The following is a 13,737-nucleotide window of genomic DNA, read 5'->3' as shown; positions in this document are numbered from 1 at the left end:
ATTATGTGATGTCTCAGGCACCAACGTGATGAGATCGACCTGGCGCTTTAACTTTGTCATTGTAAGTAGTAAGATGTAATTTGGCAGTTGTCATGTTTTTTCATATGCACTACTGCAAACCCCTTTCCTTACTTAGCCCACTCCCTCCTGAAGCTTTTAGGTGTGATGAGGAAGTGTCCTCTCAGCGGGGATGTAGCTCAGTTGTAGAGCGCATGCTTTGCATGTATGAGGACCCGGGGCATTTCCACTTGTTTCTCTTTTTGACTGTCAAATGATCTCTATCCACTAGATGGCCCTTTGAGCACAGTAATCCTCTGGTGGAAATCTTCCCCTGGAAGTCATCTCTTATGGAGAAGCAAAATGCACACTGCTTCAGTGTGACCATGTGGTTTTCCATTCTTGCTCCAGTTTTCCCTGCTCTTTTGCTAGTGCTTCACTCGGCAGAATGTTTTGACCAGAAGAGTTCTCCCTGAAAATTATGTCTGCAGGACAGACACACTGCATACCGAGGGGATGTAGCTCAGTGGTAGAGCACTTGTTTTGCATGTATGAGGCCCCGGGTCCAATCCCTGGCATCTCCAATTGTTTCCCTTTTTTTGACTGTCATATGGTCTCTGTCCACTAGATGGCTCTTTGAGCACGGTAATCCTCTGGTGGAATACTTCCCCTGGAAGTCATCTCTTATGGAGAAGCATAATGCACACTGCTTCAGTGTGACCATGTGCTTTTCCAGTCTTGCTCCCGTTTTCCCTGGTCTTTTGCTAGTGCTTCAGTTGGCAGCATACTTTGACCGGAAGAATTCTCCCAGGAAAAGATGTCTGCAGGACAGACTCACCGCACACCAAGGGGATGTAGCTCAGTGGTAGAGCGCATGCTTCGCATGTATGAGGTCCCGGGTTCAATCCCCGGCATCTCCATTTGCATAAACTTCAGTGTGATTTTGTCCCGGTTATTTTGTATTTCACACTGCAACTCGGGCCATGATTATAGGATCATCGACATTCATATCTATTTGTCTGAGAAAACGCTGGTGCCCGTATCGCAAACCTGCCTGTAATATATCAGTGAGGTTTGCGTCCCTGCCAGTGTCAACATCCTGTATGCCTTCACAATCACTACAAATAGAAATGCACAGAGAGTACCATCACACCACAGTTTTAACCGTGCAGAATCGTGAAAGGATTGGCATTGCCTTGCGTTTCTTTTCAGTCGATTGTTTTGGTTCCGAATGTATAGCTCCACCATTGTACCTTTGTAGCATATGATGGCTAGCTTTAAAAATAATTTGTTTTCACTGGATGTGGCCACAGATGTACCTCTGTTGTCAACCTAAGTTGATCAGGTTCTGTAACTTGTTAGTTTTGAGCTGGAATATCCTACCAGCTCTGCTGCTGGGGCCTATCTCCGGCTTCTAAAAGCAAAAGCCTTGAACATATTGATATTTTTCATTAGTTGATCAGGGGGATTGCAGGGGGGGGGCAGCTTTTCTGCATGTTTCTATGGACAACCAGAAACAGGTGGCTCTAAAATGAAGTCCGCCATTTGGAAACTCAAATTCGACAGTTACCATCAGTTCTGGGCGCTGTTAGTCCCAAGCAGCCAGCCAGCATCTGGTAGATTTCATAGGTCCTTGCTGGCAGCGGGGATGTAACTCAGTGGTAGAGCACCTGCTTTGGAAGTATGAGGCCACAGGTTCGATCCCCGGCATCTCCATATGATATGTTTCTTCAAGTGTGGGCTTTTTCCTGTACATGGGAATTAGGATGATGTGGTCTTTTGCCATACTAAATCCTGTTGCTGAACGTCTTCTCTTTGGAGCCGATGATTGTGGACATGCACGGTGCACCATGCTTCAGTGTGATGTCTGCTTTTTTCATTGGAAGCCTGTTAGCCTGATCTCTTACCGGGATGACACAAAGCAGACTCGTTCAGACAGAGGGGCATTGGCTGAGAATAGTGTCTCCACCGGTCCCCCTGCTAGGCAGTGGTATCATTCTGAGGTGCTGTGCACGCTCACCAACTATCACCCCCTCTGACCTTTCCCACCGCAGAACACCCTGAATGCATTCAGCGGGTTATGCTTCATTCTAGGGCTGCAATGGATCGCCTAGTGGCAAAACCAATGGAAGCACCATTGACCTTCCGCAGAATTCCACTGCTTGTCTGCCTAGAGAAGCGACATCTGCCGAGTGTGCTAGGGACACTCATGACGGCAGAGCTATAGAGTGGTGGGTCCACTTTGCTTTCCACTAGCCAGCAAATACAGAAGGACATCCGAAAGAGGTGTCAGTCTATCTAGCAACATTTGTGGGCTTTCGGCTGGAGGAATTCCTGCGCGAAATGGTGCTATCTCATTTTTGGTGTTTGAAGACATACATATATATATATATATATATATTTATTTATTTTTTCTCCATAACTACACTTCTCAAATCTGGGGCATCTATCCGAGATGGCCGTGTCACATTATGTGATGTCTCAGGCACCAACGTGATGAGATCGACCTGGCGCTTTAACTTTGTCATTGTAAGTAGTAAGATGTAATTTGGCAGTTGTCATGTTTTTTCATATGCACTACTGCAAACCCCTTTCCTTACTTAGCCCACTCCCTCCTGAAGCTTTTAGGTGTGATGAGGAAGTGTCCTCTCAGCGGGGATGTAGCTCAGTTGTAGAGCGCATGCTTTGCATGTATGAGGACCCGGGGCATTTCCACTTGTTTCTCTTTTTGACTGTCAAATGATCTCTATCCACTAGATGGCCCTTTGAGCACAGTAATCCTCTGGTGGAAATCTTCCCCTGGAAGTCATCTCTTATGGAGAAGCAAAATGCACACTGCTTCAGTGTGACCATGTGGTTTTCCATTCTTGCTCCAGTTTTCCCTGCTCTTTTGCTAGTGCTTCACTCGGCAGAATGTTTTGACCAGAAGAGTTCTCCCTGAAAATTATGTCTGCAGGACAGACACACTGCATACCGAGGGGATGTAGCTCAGTGGTAGAGCACTTGTTTTGCATGTATGAGGCCCCGGGTCCAATCCCTGGCATCTCCAATTGTTTCCCTTTTTTTGACTGTCATATGGTCTCTGTCCACTAGATGGCTCTTTGAGCACGGTAATCCTCTGGTGGAATACTTCCCCTGGAAGTCATCTCTTATGGAGAAGCATAATGCACACTGCTTCAGTGTGACCATGTGCTTTTCCAGTCTTGCTCCCGTTTTCCCTGGTCTTTTGCTAGTGCTTCAGTTGGCAGCATACTTTGACCGGAAGAATTCTCCCAGGAAAAGATGTCTGCAGGACAGACTCACCGCACACCAAGGGGATGTAGCTCAGTGGTAGAGCGCATGCTTCGCATGTATGAGGTCCCGGGTTCAATCCCCGGCACCTCCATTTGCATAAACTTCAGTGTGATTTTGTCCCGGTTATTTTGTATTTCACACTGCAACTCGGGCCATGATTATAGGATCATCGACATTCATATCTATTTGTCTGAGAAAACGCTGGTGCCCGTATCGCAAACCTGCCTGTAATATATCAGTGAGGTTTGCGTCCCTGCCAGTGTCAACATCCTGTATGCCTTCACAATCACTACAAATAGAAATGCACAGAGAGTACCATCACACCACAGTTTTAACTGTGCAGAATCGTGAAAGGATTGGCATTGCCTTGCGTTTCTTTTCAGTCGATTGTTTTGGTTCCGAATGTATAGCTCCACCATTGTACCTTTGTAGCATATGATGGCTAGCTTTAAAAATAATTTGTTTTCACTGGATGTGGCCACAGATGTACCTCTGTTGTCAACCTAAGTTGATCAGGTTCTGTAACTTGTTAGTTTTGAGCTGGAATATCCTACCAGCTCTGCTGCTGGGGCCTATCTCCGGCTTCTAAAAGCAAAAGCCTTGAACATATTGATATTTTTCATTAGTTGATCAGGGGGATTGCAGGGGGGGGGCAGCTTTTCTGCATGTTTCTATGGACAACCAGAAACAGGTGGCTCTAAAATGAAGTCCGCCATTTGGAAACTCAAATTCGACAGTTACCATCAGTTCTGGGCGCTGTTAGTCCCAAGCAGCCAGCCAGCATCTGGTAGATTTCATAGGTCCTTGCTGGCAGCGGGGATGTAACTCAGTGGTAGAGCACCTGCTTTGGAAGTATGAGGCCACAGGTTCGATCCCCGGCATCTCCATATGACATGTTTCTTCAAGTGTGGGCTTTTTCCTGTACATGGGAATTAGGATGATGTGGTCTTTTGCCATACTAAATCCTGTTGCTGAACGTCTTCTCTTTGGAGCCGATGATTGTGGACATTCACGGTGCACCATGCTTCAGTGTGATGTCTGCTTTTTTCATTGGAAGCCTGTTAGCCTGATCTCTTACCGGGATGACACAAAGCAGACTCGTTCAGACAGAGGGGCATTGGCTGAGAATAGTGTCTCCACCGGTCCCCCTGCTAGGCAGTGGTATCATTCTGAGGTGCTGTGCACGCTCACCAACTATCACCCCCTCTGACCTTTCCCACCGCAGAACACCCTGAATGCATTCAGCGGGTTATGCTTCATTCTAGGGCTGCAATGGATCGCCTAGTGGCAAAACCAATGGAAGCACCATTGACCTTCCGCAGAATTCCACTGCTTGTCTGCCTAGAGAAGCGACATCTGCCGAGTGTGCTAGGGACACTCATGACGGCAGAGCTATAGAGTGGTGGGTCCACTTTGCTTTCCACTAGCCAGCAAATACAGAAGGACATCCGAAAGAGGTGTCAGTCTATCTAGCAACATTTGTGGGCTTTCGGCTGGAGGAATTCCTGCGCGAAATGGTGCTATCTCATTTTTGGTGTTTGAAGACATACATATATATATATATATATATATATATATATATTTATTTGTTTTTTCTCCATAACTACACTTCTCAAATCTGGGGCATCTATCCGAGATGGCCGTGTCACATTATGTGATGTCTCAGGCACCAACGTGATGAGATCGACCTGGCGCTTTAACTTTGTCATTGTAAGTAGTAAGATGTAATTTGGCAGTTGTCATGTTTTTTCATATGCACTACTGCAAACCCCTTTCCTTACTTAGCCCACTCCCTCCTGAAGCTTTTAGGTGTGATGAGGAAGTGTCCTCTCAGCGGGGATGTAGCTCAGTTGTAGAGCGCATGCTTTGCATGTATGAGGACCCGGGGCATTTCCACTTGTTTCTCTTTTTGACTGTCAAATGATCTCTATCCACTAGATGGCCCTTTGAGCACAGTAATCCTCTGGTGGAAATCTTCCCCTGGAAGTCATCTCTTATGGAGAAGCAAAATGCACACTGCTTCAGTGTGACCATGTGGTTTTCCATTCTTGCTCCAGTTTTCCCTGCTCTTTTGCTAGTGCTTCACTCGGCAGAATGTTTTGACCAGAAGAGTTCTCCCTGAAAATTATGTCTGCAGGACAGACACACTGCATACCGAGGGGATGTAGCTCAGTGGTAGAGCACTTGTTTTGCATGTATGAGGCCCCGGGTCCAATCCCTGGCATCTCCAATTGTTTCCCTTTTTTTGACTGTCATATGGTCTCTGTCCACTAGATGGCTCTTTGAGCACGGTAATCCTCTGGTGGAATACTTCCCCTGGAAGTCATCTCTTATGGAGAAGCATAATGCACACTGCTTCAGTGTGACCATGTGCTTTTCCAGTCTTGCTCCCGTTTTCCCTGGTCTTTTGCTAGTGCTTCAGTTGGCAGCATACTTTGACCGGAAGAATTCTCCCAGGAAAAGATGTCTGCAGGACAGACTCACCGCACACCAAGGGGATGTAGCTCAGTGGTAGAGCGCATGCTTAGCATTTATGAGGTCCCGGGTTCAATCCCCGGCACCTCCATTTGCATAAACTTCAGTGTGATTTTGTCCCGGTTATTTTGTATTTCACACTGCAACTCGGGCCATGATTATAGGATCATCGACATTCATATCTATTTGTCTGAGAAAACGCTGGTGCCCGTATCGCAAACCTGCCTGTAATATATCAGTGAGGTTTGCGTCCCTGCCAGTGTCAACATCCTGTATGCCTTCACAATCACTACAAATAGAAATGCACAGAGAGTACCATCACACCACAGTTTTAACTGTGCAGAATCGTGAAAGGATTGGCATTGCCTTGCGTTTCTTTTCAGTCGATTGTTTTGGTTCCGAATGTATAGCTCCACCATTGTACCTTTGTAGCATATGATGGCTAGCTTTAAAAATAATTTGTTTTCACTGGATGTGGCCACAGATGTACCTCTGTTGTCAACCTAAGTTGATCAGGTTCTGTAACTTGTTAGTTTTGAGCTGGAATATCCTACCAGCTCTGCTGCTGGGGCCTATCTCCGGCTTCTAAAAGCAAAAGCCTTGAACATATTGATATTTTTCATTAGTTGATCAGGGGGATTGCAGGGGGGGGCAGCTTTTCTGCATGTTTCTATGGACAACCAGAAACAGGTGGCTCTAAAATGAAGTCCGCCATTTGGAAACTCCAATTCGACAGTTACCATCAGTTCTGGGCGCTGTTAGTCCCAAGCAGCCAGCCAGCATCTGGTAGATTTCATAGGTCCTTGCTGGCAGCGGGGATGTAACTCAGTGGTAGAGCACCTGCTTTGGAAGTATGAGGCCACAGGTTCGATCCCCGGCGTCTCCATATGACATGTTTCTTCAAGTGTGGGCTTTTTCCTGTACATGGGAATTAGGATGATGTGGTCTTTTGCCATACTAAATCCTGTTGCTGAACGTCTTCTCTTTGGAGCCGATGATTGTGGACATGCACGGTGCACCATGCTTCAGTGTGATGTCTGCTTTTTTCATTGGAAGCCTGTTAGCCTGATCTCTTACCGGGATGACACAAAGCAGACTCGTTCAGACAGAGGGGCATTGGCTGAGAATAGTGTCTCCACCGGTCCCCCTGCTAGGCAGTGGTATCATTCTGAGGTGCTGTGCACGCTCACCAACTATCACCCCCTCTGACCTTTCCCACCGCAGAACACCCTGAATGCATTCAGCGGGTTATGCTTCATTCTAGGGCTGCAATGGATCGCCTAGTGGCAAAACCAATGGAAGCACCATTGACCTTCCGCAGAATTCCACTGCTTGTCTGCCTAGAGAAGCGACATCTGCCGAGTGTGCTAGGGACACTCATGACGGCAGAGCTATAGAGTGGTGGGTCCACTTTGCTTTCCACTAGCCAGCAAATACAGAAGGACATCCGAAAGAGGTGTCAGTCTATCTAGCAACATTTGTGGGCTTTCGGCTGGAGGAATTCCTGCGCGAAATGGTGCTATCTCATTTTTGGTGTTTGAAGACATACATATATATATATATATATATATATATTTATTTATTTTTTCTCCATAACTACACTTCTCAAATCTGGGGCATCTATCCGAGATGGCCGTGTCACATTATGTGATGTCTCAGGCACCAACGTGATGAGATCGACCTGGCGCTTTAACTTTGTCATTGTAAGTAGTAAGATGTAATTTGGCAGTTGTCATGTTTTTTCATATGCACTACTGCAAACCCCTTTCCTTACTTAGCCCACTCCCTCCTGAAGCTTTTAGGTGTGATGAGGAAGTGTCCTCTCAGCGGGGATGTAGCTCAGTTGTAGAGCGCATGCTTTGCATGTATGAGGACCCGGGGCATTTCCACTTGTTTCTCTTTTTGACTGTCAAATGATCTCTATCCACTAGATGGCCCTTTGAGCACAGTAATCCTCTGGTGGAAATCTTCCCCTGGAAGTCATCTCTTATGGAGAAGCAAAATGCACACTGCTTCAGTGTGACCATGTGGTTTTCCATTCTTGCTCCAGTTTTCCCTGCTCTTTTGCTAGTGCTTCACTCGGCAGAATGTTTTGACCAGAAGAGTTCTCCCTGAAAATGATGTCTGCAGGACAGACACACTGCATACCGAGGGGATGTAGCTCAGTGGTAGAGCACTTGTTTTGCATGTATGAGGCCCCGGGTCCAATCCCTGGCATCTCCAATTGTTTCCCTTTTTTTGACTGTCATATGGTCTCTGTCCACTAGATGGCTCTTTGAGCACGGTAATCCTCTGGTGGAATACTTCCCCTGGAAGTGCATCTCTTATGGAGAAGCATAATGCACACTGCTTCAGTGTGACCATGTGCTTTTCCAGTCTTGCTCCCGTTTTCCCTGGTCTTTTGCTAGTGCTTCAGTTGGCAGCATACTTTGACCGGAAGAATTCTCCCAGGAAAAGATGTCTGCAGGACAGACTCACCGCACACCAAGGGGATGTAGCTCAGTGGTAGAGCGCATGCTTCGCATGTATGAGGTCCCGGGTTCAATCCCCGGCATCTCCATTTGCATAAACTTCAGTGTGATTTTGTCCCGGTTATTTTGTATTTCACACTGCAACTCGGGCCATGATTATAGGATCATCGACATTCATATCTATTTGTCTGAGAAAACGCTGGTGCCCGTATCGCAAACCTGCCTGTAATATATCAGTGAGGTTTGCGTCCCTGCCAGTGTCAACATCCTGTATGCCTTCACAATCACTACAAATAGAAATGCACAGAGAGTACCATCACACCACAGTTTTAACCGTGCAGAATCGTGAAAGGATTGGCATTGCCTTGCGTTTCTTTTCAGTCGATTGTTTTGGTTCCGAATGTATAGCTTCACCATTGTACCTTTGTAGCATATGATGGCTAGCTTTAAAAATAATTTGTTTTCACTGGATGTGGCCACAGATGTACCTCTGTTGTCAACCTAAGTTGATCAGGTTCTTTAACTTATTAGTTTTGAGCTGGAATATCCTACCAGCTCTGCTGCTGGGGCCTATCTCCGGCTTCTAAAAGCAAAAGCCTTGAACATATTGATATTTTTCATTAGTTGATCAGGGGGATTGCAGGGGGGGGCAGCTTTTCTGCATGTTTCTATGGACAACCAGAAACAGGTGGCTCTAAAATGAAGTCCGCCATTTGGAAACTCCAATTCGACAGTAACCATCAGTTCTGGGCGCTGTTAGTCCCAAGCAGCCAGCCAGCATCTGGTAGATTTCATAGGTCCTTGCTGGCAGCGGGGATGTAACTCAGTGGTAGAGCACCTGCTTTGGAAGTATGAGGCCACAGGTTCGATCCCCGGCATCTCCATATGATATGTTTCTTCAAGTGTGGGCTTTTTCCTGTACATGGGAATTAGGATGATGTGGTCTTTTGCCATACTAAATCCTGTTGCTGAACGTCTTCTCTTTGGAGCCGATGATTGTGGACATGCACGGTGCACCATGCTTCAGTGTGATGTCTGCTTTTTTCATTGGAAGCCTGTTAGCCTGATCTCTTACCGGGATGACACAAAGCAGACTCGTTCAGACAGAGGGGCATTGGCTGAGAATAGTGTCTCCACCGGTCCCCCTGCTAGGCAGTGGTATCATTCTGAGGTGCTGTGCACGCTCACCAACTATCACCCCCTCTGACCTTTCCCACCGCAGAACACCCTGAATGCATTCAGCGGGTTATGCTTCATTCTAGGGCTGCAATGGATCGCCTAGTGGCAAAACCAATGGAAGCACCATTGACCTTCCGCAGAATTCCACTGCTTGTCTGCCTAGAGAAGCGACATCTGCCGAGTGTGCTAGGGACACTCATGACGGCAGAGCTATAGAGTGGTGGGTCCACTTTGCTTTCCAGTAGCCAGCAAATACAGAAGGACATCCGAAAGAGGTGTCAGTCTATCTAGCAACATTTGTGGGCTTTCGGCTGGAGGAATTCCTGCGCGAAATGGTGCTATCTCATTTTTGGTGTTTGAAGACATACATATATATATATATATATATATATATATATATATATATATATTTATTTATTTTTTCTCCATAACTACACTTCTCAAATCTGGGGCATCTATCCGAGATGGCCGTGTCACATTATGTGATGTCTCAGGCACCAACGTGATGAGATCGACCTGGCGCTTTAACTTTGTCATTGTAAGTAGTAAGATGTAATTTGGCAGTTGTCATGTTTTTTCATATGCACTACTGCAAACCCCTTTCCTTACTTAGCCCACTCCCTCCTGAAGCTTTTAGGTGTGATGAGGAAGTGTCCTCTCAGCGGGGATGTAGCTCAGTGGTAGAGCGCATGCTTTGCATGTATGAGGACCTGGGGCATTTCCACTTGTTTCTCTTTTTGACTGTCATATGATCTCTATCCACTAGATGGCCCTTTGAGCACAGTAATCCTCTGGTGCAAATCTTCCCCTGGAAGTCATCTCTTATGGAGAAGCAAAATGCACACTGCTTCAGTGTGACCATGAGGTTTTCCATTCTTGCTCCAGTTTTCCCTGCTCTTTTGCTAGTGCTTCACTCGGCAGAATGTTTTGACCAGAAAAGTTCTCCCTGAAAATTATGTCTGCGGGACAGACACACTGCATACCGAGGGGATGTAGCTCAGTGGTAGAGCACTTGCTTTGCATGGATGAGGCCCTGGGTCCAATCCCTGGCATCTCCAATTGTTTCCCTTTTTTTGACTGTCATATGGTCTCTGTCCACTAGATGGCTCTTTGAGCACGGTAATCCTCTGGTGGAATACTTCCCCTGGAAGTCATCTCTTATGGAGAAGCATAATGCACACTGCTTCAGCTGACTATGTGCTTTTCCAGTCTTGCTCCCGTTTTCCCTGGTCTTTTGCTAGTGCTTCAGTTGGCAGCATATTTTGACCGGAAGAATTCTCCCAGGAAAAGATGTCTGCAGGACAGGCCCACTGCACACCGAGGGGATGTAGCTCAGTGGTAGAGCGCATGCTTCGCATGTATGAGGTCCCGGGTTCAATCCCCGGCATCTCCATTTGCATAAACATCAGTGTGATTTTGTCCCGGTTATTTTGTATTTCACACTGCAACTCGGGCCATGATTATAGGATCATCGACATTCATATCTATTTGTCTGAGAAAACGCTGGTGCCCGTATGGCAAACCTGCCTATAATATATCACTGAGGTTTACGTCTCTGCCAGTGTCAACATCCTGTATGCCTTCACAATCACTACAAATAGAAATGCACAGAGAGAACCATCACACCACAGTTTTAACGGTGCAGAATCGTGAAAGGATTGGCATTGCCTTGCGTTTCTTTTCAGTCGATTCTTTTTGTTCCGAATGTATAGCTCCACCATTGTACCTTTGTAGCATATGATGGCTAGCTTTAAAAATAATTTGTTTTCACTGGATGTGGCCACAGATGTGCCTCTGTTGTCAACCTAAGTCGATCAGGTTCTGTAACTTGTTAGTTTTGAGCTGGAATATCCTACCAGCTCTGCTGCTGGGGCCTATCTCTGGCTTCTAAAAGCAAAAGTCTTGAACATATTGATATTTTTCATTAGTTGGTCAGGGGAATTGCATGGGGGGCAGCCTTTCTGCATGTTTCTATGGACAACCAGACACAGGTGGCTCTAAAATGAAGTCTGCCATTTGGAAACTCCAATTCGACAGTTACCGTCAGTTCTGGGCGCTGTTAGTCCCAAGCAGCCAGCCAGCATATGGTAGATTTCACAGTTCCTTGCTGGCAGTGGGGATGTAACTCAGTGGTAGAGCACATACTTGGGAAGTATGAGGCCACAGGTTCGATCCCAGGCATCTCCATGTGATATTTTTCCTCAATTGTGGGCTTTTTATCCTGTACATAGGAATTAGGATGATGTGTTCTTTTGCCATACTAAATCCTGTTCCTGAACGTCTTCTCTTTGGAGCCGATGATTGTGGACATGCACGGTGCACCATGCTTCAGTGTGATGTCTGCTTTTTTCATTGGAAGCCTGTTAGCCTGATCTCTTACCGGGATGACACAAGGCAGACTCGTTCAGACAGAGGGGCATTGGCTGAAAATAGTGTCTCCACCGGTCCCCCTGCTAGGCAGTGGTGTCATTCTGAGGTGCTGTGCACGCTCACCAACTATCACCCCCTCTGACCTTTCCCACCGCAGAACACCCTGAATGCATTCAGCGGGTTATGCTTCATTCTAGGGCTGCAATGGATCGCCTAGTGGCAAAACCAATGGAAGCACCATTGACCTTCCGCAGAATTCCACTGCTTGTCTGCCTAGAGAAGCGACATCTGCCGAGTGTGCTAGGGACACTCATGACGGCAGAGCTATAGAGTGGTGGGTCCACGTTGTTTTCCACTAGCCAGCAAATACAGAAGGACATCCGAAAGAGGTGTCAGTCTATCTAGCAACATATGTGGGCTTTCGGCTGGAGGAATTCCTGCGCGAAATGGTGCTATCTCATTTTTGGTGTTTGAAGACATACATATATATATATATATATTTATTTTTTCTCCATAACTACACTTCTCAAATCTGGGGCATCTATCAGAGATGGCTGTGTCACATTATGTGATATCTCAGGCACCAACGTGATGAGATCGACCTGGCGCTTTAACTTTGTCACTGTAAGTAGTAAGATGTAATTTGGCAGTTGTCATGTTTTTTCATATGCACTACTGCAAACCCCTTTCCTTACTTAGCCCACTCCCTCCTGAAGATTTTAGGTGTGATGAGGAAGTGTCCTCTCAGCAGGGATGTAGCTCAGTGGTAGAGCGCATGCTTTGCATGTATGAGGACCTGGGGCATTTCCACTTGTTTCTCTTTTTGACTGTCATATGATCTCTATCCACTAGATGGCCCTTTGAGCACAGTAATCCTCTGGTGGAAATCTTCCCCTGGAAGTCATCTCTTATGGAGAAGCAAAATGCACACTGCTTCAGTGTGACCATGAGGTTTTCCATTCTTGCTCCAGTTTTCCCTGCTCTTTTGCTAGTGCTTCACTCGGCAGAATGTTTTGATCAGAAGAGTTCTCCCTGAAAATTATGTCTGCGGGACAGACACACTGCATACCGAGGGGATGTAGCTCAGTGGTAGAGCACTTGCTTTGCATGGATGAGGCCCTGGGTCCAATCCCTGGCATCTCCAATTGTTTCCCTTTTTTTGACTGTCATATGGTCTCTGTCCACTAGATGGCTCTTTGAGCACGGTAATCCTCTGGTGGAATACTTCCCCTGGAAGTCATCTCTTATGGAGAAGCATAATGCACACTGCTTCAGCTGACTATGTGCTTTTCCAGTCTTGCTCCCGTTTTCCCTGGTCTTTTGCTAGTGCTTCAGTTGGCAGCATATTTTGACCGGAAGAATTCTCCCAGGAAAAGATGTCTGCAGGACAGGCCCACTGCACACCGAGGGGATGTAGCTCAGTGGTAAAGCGCATGCTTCGCATGTATGAGGTCCCGGGTTCAATCCCCGGCATCTCCATTTGCATAAACATCAGTGTGATTTTGTCCCGGTTATTTTGTATTTCACACTGCAACTCGGGCCATGATTATAGGATCATCGACATTCATATCTATTTGTCTGAGAAAACGCTGGTGCCCGTATGGCAAACCTGCCTATAATATATCACTGAGGTTTACGTCCCTGCGAGTGTCAACATCCTGTATGCCTTCACAATCACTACAAATAGAAATGCACAGAGAGAAACATCACACCACAGTTTTAACGGTGCAGAATCGTGAAAGTATTGGCATTGCCTTGCGTTTCTTTTCAGTCGATTGTTTTGGTTCCGAATGTATAGCTCCACCATTGTACCTTTGTAGCATATGATGCCTAGCTTTAAAAATCATTTGTTTTCACTGGATGTGGCCACAGATGTGCCTCTGTTGTCAACCTAAGTCGATCAGGTTCTGTAACTTGTTAGTTTTGAGCTGGAATATCCTACCAGCTCTGC

General features: G+C 46.3%; 6 non-coding genes across 6 annotated transcripts; all 6 read left to right on the top strand.

The window, feature by feature from the left end:
- Nucleotides 1-845: 845 nt before the first annotated feature.
- On the top strand, nt 846-917 carry TRNAA-CGC (transfer RNA alanine (anticodon CGC)). The gene has a single exon. It is a non-coding gene; the product is annotated as a tRNA-Ala (tRNA).
- Nucleotides 918-3,310: 2,393 nt separating this feature from the next.
- Nucleotides 3,311-3,382, top strand: TRNAA-CGC (transfer RNA alanine (anticodon CGC)). The gene has a single exon. It is a non-coding gene; the product is annotated as a tRNA-Ala (tRNA).
- A 2,403-nt stretch (nt 3,383-5,785) lies between these two features.
- On the top strand, nt 5,786-5,857 carry TRNAA-AGC (transfer RNA alanine (anticodon AGC)). The gene has a single exon. It is a non-coding gene; the product is annotated as a tRNA-Ala (tRNA).
- Nucleotides 5,858-8,254: 2,397 nt separating this feature from the next.
- On the top strand, nt 8,255-8,326 carry TRNAA-CGC (transfer RNA alanine (anticodon CGC)). Its single transcript has one exon. It is a non-coding gene; the product is annotated as a tRNA-Ala (tRNA).
- A 2,411-nt stretch (nt 8,327-10,737) lies between these two features.
- Nucleotides 10,738-10,809, top strand: TRNAA-CGC (transfer RNA alanine (anticodon CGC)). The gene has a single exon. It is a non-coding gene; the product is annotated as a tRNA-Ala (tRNA).
- Nucleotides 10,810-13,193: 2,384 nt separating this feature from the next.
- Nucleotides 13,194-13,265, top strand: TRNAA-CGC (transfer RNA alanine (anticodon CGC)). The gene has a single exon. It is a non-coding gene; the product is annotated as a tRNA-Ala (tRNA).
- The last annotated feature ends 472 nt before the right edge of the window (nt 13,266-13,737 follow it).

This window comes from Ambystoma mexicanum (genome assembly GCF_040938575.1).
Source record: "Ambystoma mexicanum isolate Mex_15411 chromosome 12 unlocalized genomic scaffold, UKY_AmexF1_1 Mex_chr12_unloc.1, whole genome shotgun sequence".
NCBI lineage: Eukaryota > Metazoa > Chordata > Amphibia > Caudata > Ambystomatidae > Ambystoma > Ambystoma mexicanum.
This window is presented reverse-complemented; position numbering and strand designations above follow the sequence as displayed.